The 10,241-nt window shown below is 41.9% G+C and overlaps 1 protein-coding gene across 6 annotated transcripts in view; it reads left to right on the top strand.

Moving 5' to 3' along the window:
* The first annotated feature begins 15 nt into the window (after positions 1-15).
* NUP98 (nucleoporin 98 and 96 precursor) overlaps positions 16-10,241 on the top strand; it is a 120,061-nt gene continuing 109,835 nt past the window's right edge. For 4 of the 6 annotated variants that reach the window (XM_044258644.1, XM_044258647.1, XM_044258645.1 and 1 more), the window contains exon 1: positions 17-174. The gene's annotated coding sequence lies outside the window, so the exon portion shown is untranslated. Of the gene's footprint in view, positions 175-10,241 lie in introns of all 6 variants that reach the window. The other 2 variants (XM_044258649.1, XM_044258648.1) reach the window with 1 other exon arrangement.

The following is a 10,241-nucleotide window of genomic DNA, read 5'->3' as shown; positions in this document are numbered from 1 at the left end:
GCGGCGTGTGACGCAGTCGGGCCCTCTGCGCGCTGCGCCCGAAGCGGCGGTCGGTGGCGGTGGTGGTAGCGGCGGCGACGGTTTCGTGGCGGCCGCGCGCTGCTCGCTGAGCGGCGGGTGGCGGAGGGGCCTAGGCCTCCACTCCTGACACTTCCCTTCCCCCGCCGCACCGCGGTAAGTCGGGAACCCGGGCGGTGGCGGCCCCGGACAGACAGGCTCCTCCTCTTCCCAGGGCGGGCGGGTGCGCCGAGGCCCTCCGCGCGGAAGTCTCGCGCCCCGGCGCGCACCTTCTGCCCTGAGGGAGGGGGCGGGGCCCTCAACCCTGCGGCCCGGAGGCCGGGCGCTTCGGGCGCAGAGAGGGAATCGAGATCCGTGGAGTCTGGGCCCCGGGGTCTCCCGTCGCAGCCTACGCGGAGGGAGCGACCATGTATCTGGTGGTACTCATTCATTTGCCCAGCGGTGATTAGGTGGGCGGGCCCTTTGCGGGGGCAGCGTCTTAGGACCCTGAATTGGGTCTCCCCAGTACTTCTCTCGACCGTCGTGCTGGATAGGCTTTAACCTGCCTTTGGCGTCTCCTCGGGGAAAATTTGCAGCTCGAGGTTTAGGGTGGGTGGGTCGGGAGTTTGTTAGTTTTTTAAAATAATATTTGAAAATTAAGGACGGTTTAGTGGAGTAAAAGGTTATTTTCTGTCCTCCCACGTGTTCCATGTAAAACTGGATGAGGAGAAAAATATGTGATTTCTGGATTACTATAGCCATAGAGACCTAAAAAATAAAGCCAGCCCCCTACCGTATATCACGTGCAAGTTTTATAGATAGAGAAACTGAGGTCCAGAGAAGGGACAGGATTAGCCAATACCAGATCTGATTCAGTCTAGAAATTTTTCTCCTGTATCACCCTCCCTGGTGACAGATCTGATTCAGTCTAGAAATTTTTTTATCCTGTATCACCCTCCCATTATTTGAAGGTTCCCTTTGGGAGTTAGTGGGGGGAGCATTCGGTAGTTAGAAGCAGCCTTTGATCGCGTTTCTGATCTGGTTGGTACCACTTCTGTTTGTGTAAAGGCAGAAGCTTCATTTTCGGTACCCTGACCCAAACCATGAGAACTAAAAAGTTGGTTAAAAGATGTCAATGATATAAATGTATTGGAAACGAAACGGTAAGACTACGTGATTGGCTAATTTCCGATTCCAAATCTGAAATTTTTATTTGTGTCAGCTGCTGGGGACTCAGAAGAAAGAATCCAATTAGTGACTCATAACGTTATTGGAATAGAAAGCAGGAAATACAGATAAGACTTAGAAAGTTAGGCAGCGGTAATTTTGTGGTTCTTGTATCATGGAAGTCATAGAATTCAAAGTATTTTAGTTGGATAAGGTGAGAAGAAAACTGGAAGAAGAAACTAACTGGAAGAAAGAAAAGAGCAGTGATCATTCCCTGTGAGAGTCTTATAAATTCAGAAAGTAGTGCTTGTTAACTGGGTGACAGATGATCGATCTGCTTACTTGGTGGAAGAAGTTAGGCTATTAAAAAAACAAACCCAGAACTTGGACAAATTGGAGGTACTGGGAAATACTTTAATAGAGTTATTTTTTCACTCTTCAGTAAGATTTGAGGAAATTGAATTAAAAGTTACCACTTTGGGCTTTTCACAGTGGTCAAATCATCACTTTGTTGTTGTTTAGCTGACAAGGCAAAAACTGAAAACTAGCGTGTAAGCAGAAGAGTACAGTAGTCTAAACATGGAGATGTGAACAGAGTGTATTTTCTGTGACATTTTCTCGGTTCAAGCATCACCCTCTTCTGGGAAGCCTTTCCTGGCATTCTGTCTCCTGCAAGCTTCCATAACACTTATTTGATACTTCTATTTATAGCACAAATCATTTTGTATTTTAGCTGTTTATGTTATTAGACTGTGGTAAAATGTATTTGTCTTTTTTAAATATTTATTGAGATAGGGGAAGAGAGAGAGAGAGAATCCAGACAGACTCCCTGCTTGTGCAAAGCTGTGGGGGGCTCAGTCTCACAACTCTGAGATCATGACCTGAGCAGAAATCAAGAGTTGGATGCTTAACCAACTGAGCCACCCAGGAACGCCTGTCTTATCTTTGTATTCAGGTTGCTTGGCACATAGTAGGCATTCAGTGTTTATTTGAAGGGATAAACAAATATGGAACAGCTAAACCTAAAATAGTCTATAAAAAGACTGGGTATATGTGTGCTCCTGAAGTATGGGGCCTAGATAAGAGGACTCATACCGTTCATATATTACATGGTACTTTGGTATGTGACTTTATTCATGTCTGCTAGCTCCTAGATAGCTAAGAGCAAATAGAACTTTTAGGGAACCAAATTCACAGCTTGGAAGAAATTGGGTATATTATTTTATTTTGATCTCTTTATTGTAGCAATTAGCCTAAGAAGTAAGGGGTAGTAGTAGTGATGTTTAATTTCTAACAGAGTGCCCGTCTATAATTATATTAATTATTATATTATTTATTATTTATTAATTATTATTAATTTGTCAAAAGGTTAGGGGACTAAGAAATTTTTGGAGATTTAACAATATAGGTAATAGAGGGGGATGCCTAGGTGGCTTAGTTGATTAAGTGGCTGCCTTTGGCTCGGGTCCTGACCCAGGGTCCTGAGATCAAGTTCTGCATCAGGCTCCCTGCTCATTGGGGAGCCTGTTTCTACCTCTCCTTTTCCTCCTGACTTGTGTTCTCACTCAAGTCTGCTCTCTCTCTCTAATAAATAAATCTTAAAAAAAAAAAAACCACACACACAATATAGGTAGTAGAGGGTAAGATATATATATATATATATATATATATATATATATATCGTTTCTTTTTTTATTTTAAAGATTTTATTTATTTGACAGAATGAGAAATCACAAGTAGGCAGAGAGGTGGGGGGGCAGGGAGCAGGCTTCCAGCTTAGCAGAGAGCCTGATGCCAGGCTTGATCTCATGACCCGAGCCAAAGGCAGAGGCTTAACCCACTGAGCCACCCAGGCGCCCCATATACAGTGTTTCTTGAGAATTTGGTGCATTTCTTTGGATTGAATCTAAGTTTTGGCATAGTAGGTCTCTGGAGAAGATTTTTCAGCCTCTGCACTGTTGACATTTTGGGCCAGATAATTCTTCGTTTGGGAGTTATGTTTTGTATTGTAGGATGTTTAGCATCGTTCCCCAAATCTACCTGAGCTCCCTGAGTTGCAACAGTTAGGAAGGTCTCCACGTATTGTTACATGTCCACTGGGAGGCAAAATTGCCCTGATGGAGAGATCACTGCTTTTGAGAAAACATTACCAGTATTTCAGTAAAGTCCTACCTTTAACTTGCCTGATGTATGCTTGTAAAGTCAGCTAATAGATTGCATCTTTTTTTTTTTTAAGATTTTATTTATTTATTTATTTGACAGAGAAGGAGGGGAGAGCAAGCACAAGCAGGGGGAACGGCAGGCAGAGGGAGAAGCAGGCTCCCCACTGATCAAGGAGTCTGAGATGGGGCAAGATCCCAGGACCCTGGGATCACAACCGGAGCCGAAGGCAACCGCTTAACTGACTGAGCCCCCCAGGTGCCCCTAATAAATTGCATCTTGTTAAAGTGTCCTTGAGGGCGCCTGGGTGGCTCAGCCTTCAGCTGGGGTCATGGTCCCAGGGTCCTGGGATCGAGTCCCGAATTGGGCTCTCTGCTCAGCAGGGAGCCTGCTTCCTCCTCTCTCTCTGCCTGCCCCTCTGCCTACTTGTGATCTCTGTCAAATAAATAAATAAAATACTTTTAAAAAAGTAAAGTGTCCTTGAAAAAACCCTAAGTTATCAAAATCTGGTATCAGGAAGCTGAAAAGCTAAGAGTCCTAGTGTCTCTTTATTTCTGTGGTATCCTCCCTTTTTCCGGGATAGAAATCAAGGTCTTGTTTGAAAAGGGATAGGCCATTGGGAAAATAAAGCAATATCTATTTCTCTTTTTGTGGAAGAGGGCAAAAAGAGCTTGTAGTTGAATTGATGTAATTAAACGTAATTAAATGTGGTGCTGTGGAATTCCATTATTTTTCCATTTCACTGGTAGTTATATGCATTGATTGGTGTCTTGTCCCATTGACGCAGAATTGTCTTATTGAAGAGTTTGTACTTAATTCAGCATAATTGCAGTTTTGTAGTAGAGAAGTTAAAATTATTAAAATACAGCTCTAATTAGCTAAGTCTGATACGTGAGTTTAAGCTAGTGGGTGGTGGGTAGATTGGAAGATGTGAAACTGGAGTCTGGCAGACAAATTAGTAGGAAGCTATAGCAATAGTGCAGTGTAGCAGTTCTCAAAATTTGAGATCTTTGGACTCCTTTATACTTTTAAAAATTATTGAAGATTTCAGACAGCTTTTGTTATCTACTCATATTTACTATACTAGAAATTAAAGCTTCAAAAGATATTGACTTAAAGAATAATAAACTCATTTTTTAACATAATAGTTTTATGAAAAATCACTAAAAAATTAAGTGACAAGGGTGATGGATGTTTGTAAATCTTTTTGATGTCTGACTTAGTAGAAGATCACTGGATTTGCAGATCTTTTGCATTCACAGTTGATAAGTTGTTTTGATTGAAATATGTGAAAAAAAATCCCAGCCTCATACAGATGAGTAGACGGAGAAGAGGAATGTTTTAATAATCTTTTCAAATAATTGTAGATATTCTCCTCAAACATTTCTTTATTTATTGACAGAGAAAGAAGGCATAGGCAGAGGGAGAAGCAGGCTCCCCACTGAGCAGGGAGCCCGATGTGGGACTTGATCCCAGGGCCCTGGGATCATGACCTGAGCCAAAGGCAAACACTTCACGACTGAGCCATCCATCCCAAACGTTTGTGAAGACTTGTTGCAATATGGAATCTGAAGCCATATTATTATTACTTTTTAAGATTTTGTTTATTTCAGGAGCACCTTGGTGGCTGGTTGAGTGCCTGCCTCTAGGTCAGGTCATGACCTCGGAGTTCCAGGATCAAGCCCCACATCAGGCTTCCTGCTTAGCATGCTGTCTGGTTCTCCCTCTGCCCCTACCCCTGCTTATGCATGCGCTCTCTCTCTCTCTCAAATAAATAACTAAATAAGAATCTTAAAAAAAAAGATTTATTTGAGAAAGAGCACGCATGAACGCGTTCAGCAGAAGGGAGGGAGGGGAAGAGAAAAAAGCAGATTTCCTGCTGAGCAAGGGAGCCCAATGTGGAACTCTGTCCCAGGACTCTGGGATCATGACCTGAGCCAGAGCTGACTCTTAACTGAATGAGCCACCCAGGTGCCCTGAAGCCATATTATTGAACTTAGTACAGTGTTACATTTAAATTTCAGTGGTTTATCTTGCACTTTGAATGGATATTTACTCATGCATAATTTTATGACATCGTACATTGGTCATTAAATCATTGGTTCACTGAGTTATGTAGCTCTTCCGAATGTTGACAAATTTAATTATACAATTGTTAACATTTCCACCCATCTCATCAGGTAAGTCTTTTAAGAATGAGCTGACAAGCTCATAGTGGCAGGCAATTTCTAATTTTCATTTCAAATCTGAATAACCATAGTTTGTCATTTATTCTCTGAAGTAAAAATGGTGTACCATGAAAGATCAGCTGGTTCAGCTTTCTACTCAGGTAATCACACAGGTGTTTTTCTTTGAGATAGCTCTTGTAGTTCCATGTACAGAAGTGCTTTTGAGTATTTACCATTTTCTCTCAAAGAATAATCACAGAGTATTTTAAAAAATGTGTACTGAGGGCGCCTGGGTGGCTCAGTGGGTTAAAGCCTCTGCCTTCAGCTCGGGTCATGATCCCAGGGTCCTGGAATCGAGCCCCGTATTGGGCTCTCTGCTCAGCAAGGAGCCTGCTTCCTCCTCTCTCTCTCTCTGCCTGCCTCCCTGCCTACTTGTGATCTCTGTCAGGTAAATAAATAAAAAAATCTTTAAAAAAAAAATGTGTACTGAAATGTCAAGAATTAATACAATCAGTAATTTTTACAACTTCATCAAAGGCTTTCACATGAAAGTGTATTTTTTGTGTGTGCTGTGTATGGCAATGAAGGATTCAATAACTGTTTTATAGTTTGGGTCATTGTCCTGATTCATGCTCAGGCTCCAGCAGTTTTATACATCATTGCTTTTGCCCCCTAGTGCTGAGGTTAGTACAGTTAAAAAAAAAAAAAAATTAAATAATGCCTTAGTATTGTTATGAATATAGTTTCAACTTCATGGACACTCTGAAATAGGTCTCAAGGACTTTTAGGGGCCTTCAGACCTCATTTTCAGAATTACTAATCTAGGAAGGACAGTGATTTTTCACATCGGTTCTTTGAAAGCACTCTGCTGGTAGAGTTCTACTGAACCTTTCCCTCTTTACTTTGGCCAGAGCAGCTTCTGTGTTGGGTTACATAGCTAAAAATATTTGAAAACCACTGATCAAGAGAAGAAAGAACTGACTGAACTGAACTGTTCAGGAGGGAGCAGTTCATGCTTCATGAATGCATGTTGCACTCACTCATCACTTAATACCTTGTTTATTTCTGCATGCTCCTTTGACATAGAGACTTCTGGTGTCTACACACCTTCTTGGTGGATTAAGCTTCTTAAGAAAGAGGGGAGGGGCTCCTGGGTGGCCCAGTGGGTTTAAGCCTCTGCCTTTGGCTCAGGTCATGATCTCAGGGTCCTGGGATTGAGTCCCACATCTGGCTCTCTGCTCAGCAGGGAGCCTGCTTTCCCCCTCTCTCTCTGCCTGCCTCTCTGCCTACCTGTGATCTCTCTCTGTGTCAAATAAATAAAAAAATCTTTAAAAAAAAAGAAATAGATAAATGGATTTGTAGACTAAAGGTGACTTGTTGGGAATGAGACTAGAGAGGTGAGATGAGTGGAAGAGAATGATCAGAGTGACCTCAGTGTGTGTGGAGCAAGTGTTTGTTTTTCTTTGTTTACAGTGGTATTTTATGGTTATATTAAATGGTCACTAGAGGACACTGAAGTATTGTGAAATCATTTTATGTATGGTGATCCAGCTGGGCATTGAGCAGTCAAGGCTTAGAGCGAGGGGAAATTAATTTACATTTTTCTTACTAAAAGTATTATAAAAATATTTGTTGAAAAGGTAATCAGAAACCTGTTTATGGGTGTAGAGGTTACTTTTAAAAAAATTAAAAATCTGGGGCGCCTGGGTGGCTCAGTGGGTTAAGCCTCTGCCGCCGGCTCAGGTCACGATCTCAGGGTCCTCGGATCGAGCCCCGCATCGGGCTCTCTGTTCAGCGGGGAGAGCCTGCTTCTCCCTCTCTTTCTGCCTACTTGTGATCTCTCTCTCTGTCATATGGGTAAATAAAATCTTAAAAAAAAAAAATTAAAAATCTTAGGAAAACACAAACAAACAAACCTAATTTTGAGGAACTCTAGTCTGAGGCATCTTTGTCCTTTGGTGTGGGCTGGATAATCCCTGTTGTTAATTGTAGACATAGAGGTCTAAAAGGTTGAATATCCTGCCTGACAAGTACAGTTACACAGTAGCAAATGGCAGGGTTTCTTAAATTCCTTTTTAACTTTTTTGAGTTAATTTTAGATTTTCAGAAAATTGCATAGATAGTAAGTGGTGGAGAGTTTTAAATACAGATTTGTGTTACTCCAAAACTGATGTACTCTTTTCACTACTTCTGTTTTTCAAATGAAGGTTATGTTAAAGGAATGAAAATGCTACTCAGCACAGCGAGGAAAGGAGCTCAACTAGATAATATAGATTATTTTAAATTAATTTATACCTTAATGGATGAAATTAAGCAAAATCCAGATGCTTTCTACTGGAGCAGAAAGCAGCTCATACACTCAAGGGGCTGGTATGACAACAAATATATTGCATAACTAAAAGCAGCTGAGAGGCTTTAGTTTACGTAATCATGTTTGGAATGGGGGAGGGGAAGGGGATGTGTTTTTATACTGATAAGAGTCTGAGGGTCTAATCTGGGACAGTGTGGAATAGGTGAGGCTTGAACAGCAATTTTTATTTTTTATGTTTATTTTTTTTTAATTTTTACGTAATCTGTACACCCAGTGTAGGGCTGGAACTCAAAATCCTGAGATGAGGAGTCACATGCTCTACCCACTGAGCCAGCCAAGCGCCCCAGATATTTTTCTCTTTCTTTTTAAAAATATTTTATTTATTACTGGGGCACCTAGGTGGCTCAGTTGATTAAGCGTCTGCCTTCAGCTCAGGTTGTAATCCCAGAGTCCTGGAATCAAGTCCCACATCGGGCTCCCTCCTTGCAGGGAACCTGCTTCTCCTTCTCCCTGCTCATGTTCTCTCTTGCTATCACTCTCTCTCTCAAATAAATAAATAAATAAATTTTAAAAGATTTTATTTATCGGGGCACCTGGGTTGCTCAGTGGGTTGAAGCCTCTGCCTTCGGCTCGGGTCATGATCCCAGGCTCCTGGGATCGAGCCCCACATCAGTCTCTCTGCTTGTCAGGGAGCCTGCCTCCCCCTCTCTCTGTGCCTGCCTCTCTGCCCACTTGTGATTTCTGTCTGGCAAATAAATAAATAAAATATTTAAAAAAAATTAAAAAAAAAGATTTTATTTATCATTTTTTTTAAAGATTTTACTTATTCGACAGAGAGAGGAGGAGAAGCAGGGGAGCCTGGTGCTAACAAAGGAATGGTTTAACTGGGATTGGTCATAGGAAGGCTACAGTAAAACAATAGGATAGCAGGTGGTTTTGCTGGGATGTGATATCTGGTGATTAAGACTAAGCTAACTTTTTGGAATTCTGCCTAACTCTCCCATCCCTTTTCTATTCAAGGCAAAAAGTAACAGTTATTTTTCCATTCATTTTAACTGTGGAAGATAATTCCTGTCTATTCTAGTATTTTTGTGAAGATTAGATGAGAAGATATATGAAAAAGTACTTTTTGGGGACGCCTGGGTGGCTCAGTTGGTTAAGCAGCTGCCTTTGGCTCAGGTCATGATCCCAGCGTCCTGGGATCGAGTCCCACATCGGGCTCCTTGCTCAGCAGGGAGCCTGCTTCTCCCTCTGCCTCTGCCTGCCATTCTGTCTGCCTCTGCTGGCTCTCTCCCCCTCTCTCTCTGATAAATAAATAAAATCTTAATATATAAAAAAAGTACTTTTTGTAAGCTGAGACGTAGTACTTCATTCATCTAACAGTTATTTATTGTTTTTGCTCTTAAGAATTTTGTACAGAGGAGCTTAGTGAAGTGGAGAGGAAAAATTACTTCCCAGTTTTGTAACTTTCTGTTGTCAGAGAGCAGCAAGCTTGCTTAGTCATTCATTTTTTTTTTTTTTAAGATTTTACTTATTTATTTGACAGACAGAGATCACAAGTAGGCAGAGAGGCAGAGAGAGAGAGAGGAGGAAGCAGGCTCCCTGCTGAGCAGAGAGCCCGATGCGGGGCTCTATCCCAAGACTCTGGGATCAAGACCTGAGCCGAAGGCAGAGGCTTTAACCCACTGAGCCACCCAGGCGCCCCTTGCTTAGTCAATTCAGATAGTGCCTAAAGTTGGCAATTGCTGGGTTGTTACCCTGTTTCAGGGACTGTCCACCACTCTTCTGGAGGAAAGCTGAGGTCGATCTTTGTTCCCAGAGTTCACAAAGCGCACAGAAGTTTATTAAGCTTCATTTGGGATAATGGGGGGAATACTGGACTACTGATGTCTATTATTAAGGCTTCCTCTTTCTTATATCTGACAGTCTTTTTTTTTTTTTTTTTTTTGAGATTTTATCTGTCCATTTGAGAGAGAGAGAGCGTGCAGAGTAGGGGAGGGGCAAAGGGAGCAGGAGAAGCAGACTCCCTGGTGAGCTGTGAGCCAGTCGCAGGCTCCATCCCAGGACCCCAAGATCATGACCCGAGCCAAAGTCAGACATGGCATTGACTGAGACATCTGACAGTCTGAATTACAAATTAGAAGATCGAGCACAGAGCACCCCTGGGTGGCTCAGTGGTTTAAGCGCCTGACTCTTGATTTGATCTCAGCTCAGGTCTTGATCTCAGGATAGTGAGTTTAAGCCTAGTGTGGAGCCTACTTAAAAAGATCAGCACAAAGAACAAAGTAAATTATTTAATGGCATTGTTTCTCTCTGTATAGGACTATTTCATTTTAATCTTTTCTTTCTAAATATGTCTTACCAAAAAAAAAAAAAAATTGCAGTGAGTGTAAGTATATCCATCCATAAAGGAAGTGGTTAATCTTTGCAGGAAAGTT

Source organism: Neovison vison, chromosome 7, assembly GCF_020171115.1.
Source record: "Neovison vison isolate M4711 chromosome 7, ASM_NN_V1, whole genome shotgun sequence".
NCBI classification, from domain to species: domain Eukaryota; kingdom Metazoa; phylum Chordata; class Mammalia; order Carnivora; family Mustelidae; genus Neogale; species Neogale vison.
The sequence above is the reverse complement of the archived record's forward strand: the minus strand, read 5'-3'. Positions and strand labels throughout refer to the sequence as shown.